Genomic DNA, 14,037 nt, shown 5'->3' with positions numbered 1-14,037 from the left:
GAAGAAATTTCTGAGGATGTATGTTTGGAGCACGGCATTCTATGGTAGTAAAATATGAAATGTGTGAAAACCAGAAAAGAAGAGAACCGGAGCATTTGAAACGTAGTGTTACAGGAGAACGTTGAAAATTGGGTAGACTGATGTAATAATGCGACACGCTAACTTTCAGGTGACTGCTGATTTCATATATATTAAGAACAAATAGTATTCGTCTAGCTATATACTATTCTTTTTTTTTAAAAAAAGCAATGTTTGGCGTGTGAAATCCTGAAGAGCCAATTCTGTGGAATGTACCTTACATGAGAAACTCCCCATCGCACCCCTCTCCCCCCCCCCTTTCCCATAGATTTGTTGGTAAGAGAGCCCAGTGGACACCCCATCAAAAAATTAAACACCTATCAAGCATGAAAACAGGAATAAGGTGTACTGAACTTTAAAAAAAAGCAAAATAAAAACAGTGAACGGTTCAAAGACAAGAAGCACAATAAATAGCAACTTGTCTGAATAGCGATATCGTGGATAAGTGGTCACGGTGTTGGACTGCTATGAGAGCGAGTCGTGTTCGAAATTCCCTCGTGACAATTTTTTTTCCGCTGTTCACTGTATTCTGATTTGTGTCTGTGTTGTGGTGTACCGTCCGTTTGCAACAGCGAGGTGTAAGGGAGGGATCTATAATGATAGATTCTACACAACTGCTCTATTAACAGCCGAAAGGAAGGGAATTTCGAACCGGAACCGCAAACGTTTGATGACAAGACGACGAATCAACCGAATCCCCCACTGGAAAGCATGTCTGGTGGGTATCATACAAGGCACTAGCGACATTGAGTATGTCATATGATAGGAATCTCTTACCGACGCACCCAATTTGTACGCCTGGCAAGTGAGTGAGATATGCCTCCTTGCCCGATTTAGGTGTTCGTATGAATGTGAATGCGATCATTCCAAAGGAAATGATGAAAACATAATAGTTTGTCATATAAGCTGCAACAAATGAAATCAACAGTTTCTCAATCACACAGTTTCCCTGTGCTGTGTCAAAACATATGTTTTTAACGTTTTTGAAGTTGCATTCCAATTGGAAGTTTCGACTTTTGAATTCGTTTGCTGTAATATAGTTCACACCTGTTTATTTGTTGCTTTCATTTCTGTGAGACGTCTATGTAGTACCACGCCTGCTTTCACTATTTATCGCGTTTACTTGCGACGATAACGTATTCTTTCCACGTCACTCACATTCTATAACCAACGTATAGTATGACAACTGTCAAGACCACAGAAAGAAAACGGATACTTCAATGACCGGACGGACAGTTCAGAATGCTGTGGGAAAAAAGTAGGAGGAAGTTTTGAACACGGCTCCTCGCATTACAGCCCATCACCGTGACCACTTAACCATGAAGCGGCGACTGCTCGCATTCGCTCAATATTGCACTCGTTGACCTTGTACCGTTCAATGTATCTGTTTTGCTTTTTTTCACAGTTCATTACGCCTTCTTCCTATTTTCGTGCTTGATCTGTGTTCAGTGTTTGACGGGCTATTCACTGGACCCTCTTATCACTATATCTTAGGGGAGGGGGGAGGGGGGTGCGATGGGGAGATTCCCTTGTTAGCAAATAATTTATACTGAAAAACAAGAAACAAAAAACGTTCATAATGATAACAAGGTTAATAAAACAGAAAAGTTCCCACAAAAACTAAAGATGTTCAGAGGGCTTCATATGCAGGGTCTGAGGAGGGGTGTTGAGTTGTTTCGGTGCATTGAACAACAGGAGCCACACCCTCTTATTATGCTTCGGGACGTTGTGCTGTTGAAACCAGTGGATTCCTTGGAGACCTAATTTTTCTGCTCTACCACTGAGATTTTCCTTTACGTTGTTGGTATAGCCTACATTTTGTGATTCATCGTGTCTTCTACAAAACATAGTTTTCCAGCAATTACAACACTCATACACTCCCACACCATCATGGAACCCCATCGATATTCTCCGTGGATCCAAGGTTCTTGCAGCAGCATCTCCGTGTTTTTTTACGCCACATCATTCGCCTGCCCACGACCCGAAAATGTTATATTTACTTTCATTAGAATATATCCCGGAAGTCTTCCTTTTTGAATCTGTGTTCCTGAGCAAAATGAGACGTTTCTTCCGTTTCAGTTCACTGACGCAAAATTTCTTACAAGCTACCCAGCCTCTATAACCGTACTTCTTGGAAGTATTTCTGACTATGTTGGCACGTATCATCTTATCCCTCTACTCTAAGTCCACAGACAACTTAGGAGCGGTGGTTTTAGGATTTTTATTGATTCCCCTCGCGATAAACCTCACGTCTGATCGGTCATAAGCGAGGGCGTCATGTCCGTGGCTCGTTTCCTCAATGTCTTGGTTACGCAAAAGCGATCTGTTCTCAATGGGCGCGAATTTTAGGCATAATAAGGTGGACGAACACTTTATGAAGTAGCTTTTGTATGACATTCTCTATTTTGTTAAACTTGTTATCACTATGTATTTCGTTTTTTGTTTTTTAGTAAATAAGATTTACTGAGATACATTTCACAGAACTGTCTCTTCAGATTTTGTATTCGCTTATTTTCCCGTGCCACAGACTTAATTTTTTTTAAATACACAGCTAGATGAATACTTTTTGGACTCACTGTAGACATGGTAAACAGGCAATCAATACTTTCTGATACAGCAGCACGATCAAATTACAAAACCTACCAACAGCCTGAGATCCTCTATTTCACGTACAAAGTGCTCCAGTTCAGTTATTCGCCTCGTATTCTAAAGAGGTCAGTACTGTGACAACGTTTACTACCGGAAATGGGAGCACGGCGAGGAATAGCGATCTTCAAATTTTGTGTCTTCCTCGAGGCTCCACAGTCCGCAGTTTTCTTATAAGACGAGGTAATAGTATGTCGTCGAGTGAAGACCGTACAGGATGATCCATACAGATGACACAGTGGTTAATTCACTGGATTCGCAAGGGATGAGTTTCAAGTCCTCTTCTGTCCATCCTGTGGCAGGTATTTCGTGCTTTGTGTCAGGTAGTGCAGGCGAATACAACATTGACTTCTTAAACAGGCCACTGCTGATTCCTTCCCGATCACTGTAATAACCTCTATATCCTCGAGACAGGGAACATCAACGTTATTTCCTTAATTTCTTTTTTCTTTCCTTCAGCACTTTCTTGCCTTTTTCTTCATGCACAGATTAATAACTTTGTTCTCCACACTGTCACCTGTTTTCTGGTTAAACACGAGACTGTGGTCTTACCAGAGTAAAGGTTGATTTTACTTCAGATTGTCCGCAACTTGTGGTCTCGCGGTAGCGTTCTCACTTCCTGAGCAAGGGTTCGATTCCCTGCGGGGTCAGGGATTTTCACCTGTCTCGTGATGACTCGATGTTGTTGTGTCCTCTTCATCATCGTCATTCATCCCCATTATGGTCGGAGGAAGGCAATGGCAAACCACCTTCAGCAGGACCTTGCCTAGAACGGCGGTGCGGGTCTACCTCATCGGTCCCCTACGCATGGTCAATGAGTATCGGACATCATCATCACCATCATCATCATCAATTGAGATTATTAAGAATAATACACAGAAGAACGAGAAAGAAAGTTGAGGATCTGCAGGTGACGATGAATTTGACTTTAGGAAGGGTAAATACGCTACAAAGGCAGATGTGACGCTTCGCTTGGTAATGAAAGCAATACTTAACAAAAATCACGACACGTTCATAGGCTTTGTCGACCAAGAAAAAGCGTCCAACACTGTAACAAGGTACAAGATTGAAGCTTCTTAATCACCTGTCTACAAATAACATCTTTCCAAAGTTTATAGGTTTCAGATACTGGGTAAGCTATCTGCAAACACAATGAGAATGTATTTAACTCACTCGACAGTAAATTACAGGCCGTCAATATATTCTACACTCTGTCAAAGGGATTTGACTGCGTACATTACATTTTTAAGTATATTACGATATTATGGTGTCACAATACATTACGCAAAAAAGTTTCTCATATTTGTCTATTAGGTAACGAAGGGCAGCCACAAGGAGTTCTACAGTGATATGTAAGACCTCATTCTAGTGCGAACTGTTCATTTGCGCTGTCCCACCTCATGACCAGAGCTTTTACTCCTGCAGGTGTTGACAACTTAGAGCTGAGTTTAGGTTCGTGGTTCTTGCTGAGTATCTCAGTTAGTCGACTACTGCCCATTAAAAGGCAGTTTCCGGGATCGAGTCTCCGATTCGGCATTAAGTTTGAGTTTATCGAGTGTAATAATCGCAAGAAAACGTTCACATAACACAGAGCAATTGGTGCAACGGTACATTTTATTGTGTTTTTAAAAATGTTAAAATACAGAAGTTAAAACCCAGAGACCTAGGCTCCGCAGTGATCGTGAACTACGAAACAATCGACTACTTGTTTTCAGTACTGATGCTATTAGTATCTACATACAGGGTGGTTATAATTAAACTTTCGCTACTTGAGCCAGTGTAGGAAGAAAACTACACTACTGGCCATTAAAATTGTTGCACCAAGAAGAAATGCAGATGATAAACGGGTATTCATTGGACAAATATATTATACTAGAACTGACATGTGATTACATTTTCACGCAATTTGGGTGCATAGATCCTGAGAAATCAGTATCCAGAACAACCACCTCTGGCCGGAATAACGGCCTTGTTACGCCTGGGCATTGAGTCAAACATAGCTTGGATGGCGTATACAGGTACAGCTGCCCAAGCAGCTTCAACACGATACCACAGTTCATCAAGAGTAGTGACTGGCGTATTATGACGAGCCAGTTGCTCGGCATCATTAACCAGACGTTTTCAATTGGTGAGAGATCTGGAGAATGTGCTGGCCAGGGCAGCAGTCGAGCATTGTCTGTATCCAGAAAGGCCCGTACAGGCCCTGCAACATGGGGTCGTGCATTATGCTGCTGAAATGTAGGGTTTCGCAGGGATCGAATGAAGGGCAGAGCCACGGGTCGTAACACATCTGAAATGTAGCGTCCACTGTTCAAAGTGCCGTCAATGCGAACAAGAGGTGACCGAGATGTGTAACCAATGGCACCCCATACCATCACGCTGGGTGATACGCCAGTATGGCGATGACGAATACACGCTTCCAATGTGCGTACACCGCGATGTTGCCAAACACCGATGCGACCATCATGATGCTGTAAACAGAACCTGGATTCGTCCGAAAAAATGACGTCTTGCCATTCGTGCATCCAGGTTCGTCGTTGAGTACACCATCGCAGGCGTTCCTGTCTGTGATGCAGCGTCAAGGGTAACCGTAGCCATGGTCTCCGAGCTGATAGTCCCTTCTGCTGCAAACGTCGTCGAACTGTTCGTGCAGACGGTTGTTGTCTTGCAAACGTCCCCATCTGTTGACTCAGGGATCGAGACGTGGCTGCGCGATCCGTTACAGGCATGCGGATAAGATGCCTGTCATCTCGACTGCTAGTGATACGAGGCCGTTGGGATGCAGCACGCCGTTCCGTATTACCCTGCTGAACCCACCGATTCCGTATTCTGCTAACAGTCATTGGATCGCGACCAACGCGAGCAGCAATGCCGCGATACGATAAACCGTAATCGCGATGGGTTACAGTCCGACCTTTATCAAAGTCGGAAACGTGATGGTACGCATTTCTCCTCCTTACACGAGGCATCACAACAACGTTTCACCAGGCAATGCCGATCAACTGCCGTTTGTGTATGAGAAATCGGTTGGAAACTTCCCTCATGTCAGCACGTTGTAGGTGTCGCCACCGAGGCCAACCTTGTGTGAATGCACTGAGTAGCTAATCATTTGCATATCACAGAATCTTCTTCCTGTCGGTTAAATTTCGCGCCTGTGGCACGCAATCTTCGTCGTGTAGCAATTTTAATGGCCGGTAGTGTATGTACCGTGTGGTTAATCAGCTTCAGAGGAATGATGTTCACACTGTGCGCTGCAGGATTTGCTTAGTTAGTGTTGTGACTTGCCGTTAGGCGGCGGTACCGGTACGGCGACGTAGGATTGAAAAATAAGTTTCAATGCTCATTACAGTTGCACGCAGTCAGAGTGGGTCTGAACAAGGTGAGTGAGGCTTTTCGAGTAAAGCTGTTTTATCAAAACAACAGCAACAGTGCTGCAGCTCTTCGCGAGTACCGAAGCGTTAAAGGAATGCGCAGAGATCCTCTTTTAGCAGTGGGGTTGAAGAACATGATTACGAAGTTCGAATTGACTGGCGATTTTGGAATTTTTCTTGGGAGAGATTGAGGGCCAATTACGCCCCAAATTGATGACGAAGTTACTGTTCCATGGGTGAGAATGCCTGACGCATGGTGCAATCTTCGGACAGTTCACAAGCTGTGTCACGACCACTGAACATTCTATGGTTCACCATTCGAAACGTGAAATGGTATCAGTACAAACATGACATGCAGACAGTCGCCACATTGAGCAACGTTTGTATCCTGGAACAGATACGTGGTATGCGTGTAACAAATGTTACACTCCCATGTGGAAATTAAAATGCAATTCTTTCAATGGTTTATTCAATATTTCTCTTACACATGTCCTTACAAATGTTTCTACAAAGTTTCATTTCCTGTGATAAATCGATTTTCATGGGGGCCCTCTCAAGTAGCGAAAGTTTAACTACAACCAACCCATACATCTACATTTATATTTTACAAAGCACCGTGAAATACTTGGTAAAGGATACTTCCCATATCAGGACATCTTCCCATTTCACTCACGAATAGAGCGTGGGAAGAGTAATTTCTTAAACGACTGTTTGCGTACTATATTAATGTTCCTAAGAGAGCGAAAAGAAGGCGGTTGTAGTGTGTTCCTACATTCTTCAGTTAGTGCTGTTTCTCAAAACTTTTTAAGCATAGTTGGCTCCTGTTTGCAAGCGTCTGACAGGCTGGACTGACACCTCGAAAGAGTCAAACATGTGATTACAAGTGGTGTTCTTTTTTGTATACGTCCAATATCACATGATAGTCCAGTTCGTTATGGCTCCCGCAAACTTGAGTGATAATCTACGATGGGTCGCGCGAGTGCTTTGTGAGCAATCACCTCTGCAGACTGTTGCTATTTTCCAAGTATACTACCTATGAATCGAAACATTCTATTTCTGATATCACACAGATTATCCCACTTAGGTACCTGTTAAAAGTGACCGATTCCGGTTGTGACTCATTGACTATGTAGACATAGTACGCTAGGTTCATCGTTTTTTGAAATGAACAGTCTTAAAAGAATTGCCAATCTTTCCTGCAATTTGATATCTTATCCAAATCTGACTGAATATGTGTGCAGATTTTTTCAACTTGTGATTCATCATACCTTGCCTGACGAAAAGAGTGAGACACCTGAAGTCACGGTCGGATGTCACCGTAACTTCGTACACGTACGCACCATCGGCGGATATGTAAATGATCAGAGCGGAAATTCTCAGTGTCAGGTAGCACGGATTTTAAAGTGGATTAGTTTTATTCATATTTAGCGTTGTTAACAGGATAGGTAGGGTACATACGGGGCATCAACAGAGTCATATGATGAGCGATTACTGTGAAGGACACGGAGATGCCGTGTGTTCTCGCGAAGCAGCGTTATCAGCCGCGTGACAAAGTTTGACAATTGTCTCGTTGCGGGTTTCCATTTGCCGAGATGATCCAATCGTGCAGTATCCAGATTTAGGGGACATTCGTATATGACAGTGGCCCGATATTGAGCAGAAATGGGAAAAGAGCGTTGCCATACTCGTCAAGTTTCCGATGGACCACATCTGACCACCAGAAGGGACAACCGTCGTATTGTGCACGTAGAACATCGTGACCCCTTCACATCTTCCCCTGTCATCCAAGAACAAGTAATGGACTCTGTGCAACGCTGTGTGTCTTCCCGCACCATTGGTCGGACACTTGCAGCAGCCGGACTAGGGAAACTGTCACTTGCCTAGGTTGCCATCTGGAAGGAGCCGTTACCGGGAAGAATGGGCTGCTGATGAATAGCGTCGCACTGCGTTCAGCCACGAGTCGCATTTCTGCACTACTCTTGATGGCGAGTATGGCGGCAACCTGGCGAGAGGTCTCAGTCCCCAATGCTTTGGAGACGCACAGCCGTCGCAGCTCACTGAGTAGACTCCTGAGACACTAAACTCACATCCACCTTGCGGCTACGGTTCGAATTCCAGTCAGGTTCCTTTTTTATGTTTCACACGTCTATTCCACAGTTCTCGTCATTTACACACATGAAAATAGTTTTACACCACCCCGGTTCCCAGAATTCCTGAAGATAGACGTTGACTGTGGATATTGTATCACAGACACAGTCCCTATGACTGTTCAGAGATGTCACTAAACCCGCCCAAAGATGTAAACAACCATGCATAGCAGCGCCTATTACACGGAGGGGGTCCGACAGCCGATCAGTTACAGTCATTCCACCAGGAAGGAGGTACACGGCTCGTGTTGTCTGTAGTTCAACCATGCCTAGACGGTCAATACCGCGGTTCGATCGTGTCCGCATTGTTACTTTGTGTCAGGAAGGGCTCTTAACAAGAGAAGTGTCCAATCGTCTCCGAGTGAACCAAATCGATGTTGTTCGGACGTGGAGGATACACAGAGAGACAGGGTCGATGACATGCCTCGCTCAGGCCACCCAAGGGCTACTACTGCAGTGGACGACCGCTACCTACGGATTATGGCTCGGAGGAACCCTGACAGCAACGCCACCATCTTGAATAATGCTTTTCGTGCAGCCACAGTACGTCGTATTACGACTCAAACTGTACGCAATAGGCTGCATTATGCGCAACTTCACCTCAGACGTCCATGGCGAGATCCATCTTTGCAACCACGACCCCATGCAGTGCGGTACAGATGGGCCCACCAACATGCCGAATGGACCGTTCAGAATTGGCATCACGTTCTCTTCACCGATGAGAGTCGTACATGCCTCCATTCAGACAATAGTCGGAGACGTATTTGGAGGCAATTCGGTCAGGCTGAATGCGTTAGACACAATATCCAGCGAGTGCAGCAAGGTGGAGGTTCCCTGCTGTTTTGGGGTGGCATTATGTGCAGCCGACGTAGGCCGCTGGGGTTCATGGTAGGCGCCGTAACGGCTGTACGATATGTGAATGCCATGTTCCGACTGATAGGGCAATCATATTCGCAGCATACTGGCGACGCGCTCGTCTTCATGGACGACAATTCCCGCCCCAACGTTCACATCTTGTGAATGACTTCCTTCAGGATAACGACATCATTCGACTATAGTGGCCAGCATGTTCTCCAGGCAAAAACCCTATCGAACATGTCTGGGATAGATTGAAAAGGGCCGTTTATGGACGACGTGACCCACCAACCACTCTAGAGGGATCTACGCCGAATCGTCGTTGAGGAGTGGGACAATCTGGACCAACAATGCCTTGATGAACTTTTGGATAGTATGCGACGACGAATACAGACATGCATCAGTGCAAGAGAAGTGCCACTGGGTATTAGAGGTACCGGTGTGTACAGCGATCCGGACCACCACCTGTGAAGGCCTCGTTGTATGGTGGTACAACATGCAATGTGTAGTTTTCATGAGCAATAAAAAGGGCGGAGATGATGTTTATGTTGATCTCTATTCCAATTTTCTGTACATGTTCTGAATCTCTCAGAACCAAGGTGAAGCAAAACTTTTATTGATGTATGTATAAGTGTGGCCTCATTTTGTCACATGACAATAGCCTATCACATCACTGTGGGATCCATTAAACTGCATGCATGTGTCTACAGGCCGCAAAGTGCACAACTGGTCCTGTGGGAAATTCGTGTAGGGCGACTTCCCGATGGAGTAAATAAACGATGAATAAGTCCATATGCTTTTGGTGCTGGGTGCATCCAATAACCAAGCTCCTCCTGCAGCTGGTACGTATGTTGCACTGCACCCTCAAAGGTGCGAGGCCGATAAGAATGTTTTGCGTCACCTGGAGTAACGCCTTCGTAAAACCGGCAATCTTCGCCCACAAGCAATGGGCAGAGGTCGTCCGAGGACTAGAAGTACTTCATAAACAGAGAACACGATTCTTGAAACCGTTCACCAATCTCCTCGGTGGAGCGCCCGTGATATTGTAAGAGAGTTCCAGATATATCAAAAACTGGTTGTTGAATTGTTGTATGATGAAGAGTTGCATCCATAGCATTACACGTTAACTCAACGCCATCGGCCAGAAGACCGCGTCCGGCTCGTACAGTTTAGTGAATGGCTTTTGCACCAACCGGAAGATAGCGAACATTTTAAAACAACTTGATGTGGAATGACTACTCTAGCTTCACTCGTGAAGGTATTTTCAACTTCCGCAACGGCCATTATTGGTCGGAGCACAACCCACATTCACCCATGAACGTGAGTTTCGGGCACGCTTTGGCATAAACCTGTAGGCTTGAGTCGTGGGAAGAGTGCTTTTGGGCCCTTACGTATTGCCGGACAAGCTGAATGTGCCACTGTATCGCACATTTTTTGCAATACTTGGCTTGAGGCTCTAGAAAATGTTTCACTTTGCGACAGCTATGGTTTCAACATGATGATGCATCGCCACACTTTGGAATGAATGTTGGTAACGATTTAAAGGGAGTGTTTCCAGGGAAATGGATTGGTCGTGGAGGTCCAATGTTCTGTCCTCCACGTTCCCCAGACCTTGATCCACAAGATTTTTATTTGTGCGGACACTTAAAGGAACACGTTTATAGCAGTCCACCCATTGATATACAAGACGTAATAGCCCGGGTGCATGCCGATTCGGCAATTGTAGATGCAGGTGTGTTGCGTAGGGTGCAGGAAAGTATGATCTAGCGAATGGCGAAGTGTTTTAAAATGCAAGGTGGCCGCTCTGAACATCTTCTCTAAAGTGAACGTACTGACCCTGTGAAGGTAAGTTTGGACGTCACACCTAAGAATGGAATTACGTTGAGTAGCTCAATTTGCAATGTAGTGTAGCCTACCTATGATGTTTTTGTACTTCACTGAATACAAACGATGTTACTATATCCACTAATATTTTCTTTTGGCTTTATTAGTATCGTGAACAAAACAAAGTGGTCGGTCACGTCTGTAAGAAATTCATGTTATGTCTTAATTCTTAAATAAAGGTAAAAGTAACAGAAAGAAATACACAAGATACCGCATTGTGAAGATGTAAACTGGATACAGTTTATGCTTTAACTAAAAATAAAACGTTGCACGCGAACGCCACTCGAACATCGGCGAATCTGCATATCGTTCCCCACAGCGCTGTCTCGTCTCACTGAGCTAATGAGACAGCTATGGCACAGCGCAGAGTCCTTGGGACGATGCAAGCAGTTACAGCGTTGCCACAGCCTCGTTTTTTAAATCACATTTCTATTAAACCTATTGGAGGGACTAGATTTTATTAAGTTCACTTTTGAGTTGAAATGAGATGAGGAATCGCATACTACTGCTAAGTGCGGCATTTTTTCTTCACCCTGTATATGTCGATGTATGTATGGAGACTGAGAGTTGAATGAAACTTTGCACCGAGGACAGGATTCAAACCCAGGTCTAGTGCTCACTAGGAGGGTCTGCTAATTCGAGGACATTAATTTACTATAGGAACAGCAAAGAACCTACCACACTTCACTGAGATACGCTTAAGTTAGTTCTACTTCTGCCGATGGCTCTCCTCCAAGATAAGATGCTGCATCCTGCTTACCAATAAATCTTCGATCCACTCACAACTTTTTCTCGATACCCCACGTAATAGTAATTTTTAATAATTGTTGGTGTGGTAACGTGTCAAATACTTTTCGGGAGTCAAAGGACTCTGTCATCTGCGGGACTGCCTTGTTCCATGTCTTTTAGTATGTCACGGGAGAAGAATGCAATTTTGGTTTCGCATGGATGATTGAAGTGATAGGGGTAAATCTTTCATTCACAGCATGCTCTTCGTGGATAGTCTTGTCTATAAGAGTAGAGACTGTATTTACCAAATACGGATGCCTCCAACAAAAGAAGTACAATTCTGGTCATTCTGGTCATATACGCCAGCTTTGACTCTAGATCTCCATCACACAATCTATGCGATGTTCTACATATTTGCCTTTATTTAAATATGATCTTGACACGCTCAACTGCCAGATTCCGGTCTTTTGTTGTAATACGTCAAGCTCTATGAGTGTTAACGTTAATTACAAATTTAGTCGTCTCGCCCACTGAAGTTCAGTAGTCTGGTTATATCTGTATACGCGTATGTAACGAAGGATCCCAAATTCCATAAGAGGAGTGTACTGGATATGCTTTTCTATGTCCTTAGAACCAGGTCAATAAAACCTACAAGCTGCCTAGAAGTGCTTCAGTTTTTAGGGCGGATATGTGGAAATTTTGGGAGCAATCAAGTTTGTATCTTTCACTTCCTTCTTAAAGATAGTGATCGTATCCATCTCCCAGAGTGTTCTTAAAAATATTCAACGCCGAAGATGGAATAAAACAACTAACCATTACATTTTGGATGCGGTACTGGAATATGTTCGCTATAGATGGAGAGTCCAGATACACATTCTGTTGTGGATGCATTCCCACGCTGGCATCCGCCATAATGGGGAAGTTGACGTCTTAACGAAACAAGCTGCATCTACAAAAACTGAAATTACCTTATACGTACTTCTTACGTGAAGTTAAGAGCCATGGAAGGTAGAAGTGGTGAGAGATGTGAAATGTGTCCCGAATAAACGGAAAATGGATACCATGCGGCATTATAACCTCAAATTTCTGGAAGATCGTGGTTTACAGGGAAACATTTGGACTGATCTACGATTTCCGCCATCGTTAGATTCCGCTTTAACCATGCCTCGTTTGCTGCACAGTTGTGTAGAGTCAGTACTTATGGTTCCCCTGAATGTGAATGTGCTTCTGAGTCAGAAGCTAATGTAAACTACGCCTTGTTTCCGTGTCCGTAATTTGACAATTAACGATCGGAATACTTGAAGACTTTGGTGAGTATAGCTTACTCCCTCCGTCAATCAGCGTCTTCACTTTTGTTTTCTTAAGATATTCGCCTTTACAAAGTGACTGTGAATTTCACGAAGAGTATAAGGGAAAATCTGTAGGTTTTTATAGTATCCATATTTTAATTCAACTGTGTCTCTAATTATTAAATATAAAAAATGGTGTGAATTGAAAACATAAAAATGTCTAGTTTACTTGTCATATTATTTGTTCAGTTCTGCAAATATGCAGTTTATCAGTAGATTTATGTGTTCCACGTAAATATGTGTTTTCCATGGCTAAATACACTACTGGCCATTAAAATTCCTACACCAAGAAGAAATGCAGATGATAAACGGGTATTCATTGGACAAATATATTATACTAGAACTGACATGTGATTACATTTTCACGCAATTTGGGTGCATAGATCCTGAGAAATCAGTATCCAGAACAACCACCTCTGGCCGGAATAACGGCCTTGTTACGCCTGGGCATTGAGTCAAACATAGCTTGGATGGCGTATACAGGTACAGCTGCCCAAGCAGCTTCAACACGATACCACAGTTCATCAAGAGTAGTGACTGGCGTATTATGACGAGCCAGTTGCTCGGCATCATTAACCAGACGTTTTCAATTGGTGAGAGATCTGGAGAATGTGCTGGCCAGGGCAGCAGTCGAACATTTTCTGTATCCAGAAAGGCCCCCACAGTAACCTGCAACATGCGGTCGTGTATTATCCTGCTGAAATGTAGGGTTTCGCAGGGATCGAATGAAGGGTAGAGCCACGGGTCGTAACACATCTGAAATGTAACGTCCACTGTTCAAAGTGCTGTCAATGCGAACAAGAGGTGACCGAGACGTGTAACCAATGGCGCTCCGTACCACCACGCCGTGTGATACGCCAGTATGGCGATGACGAATACGCGCTTCCAATGTGCGTTCACCACGATGTCGCCAGACACGGATGCGGCCATCATGATGCTGTAAACAGAACTTGCATTCATCCGAAAAAATGGCGTTTT

At 44.0% G+C, this 14,037-nt stretch overlaps 1 protein-coding gene across 1 annotated transcript in view; it reads left to right on the top strand.

Annotated features, from left to right (window-relative positions):
* LOC124606264 overlaps positions 1 to 14,037 on the top strand; it is a 402,667-nt gene that overhangs the window by 53,865 nt on the left and 334,765 nt on the right. The window lies entirely within an intron of this gene.

This window comes from Schistocerca americana, chromosome 3, assembly GCF_021461395.2.
Source record: "Schistocerca americana isolate TAMUIC-IGC-003095 chromosome 3, iqSchAmer2.1, whole genome shotgun sequence".
Classification (NCBI taxonomy): Eukaryota; Metazoa; Arthropoda; class Insecta; order Orthoptera; family Acrididae; genus Schistocerca; species Schistocerca americana.
Note: the sequence above shows the minus strand (reverse complement) of the source record. Positions and strands in the feature narration are given on the sequence as shown.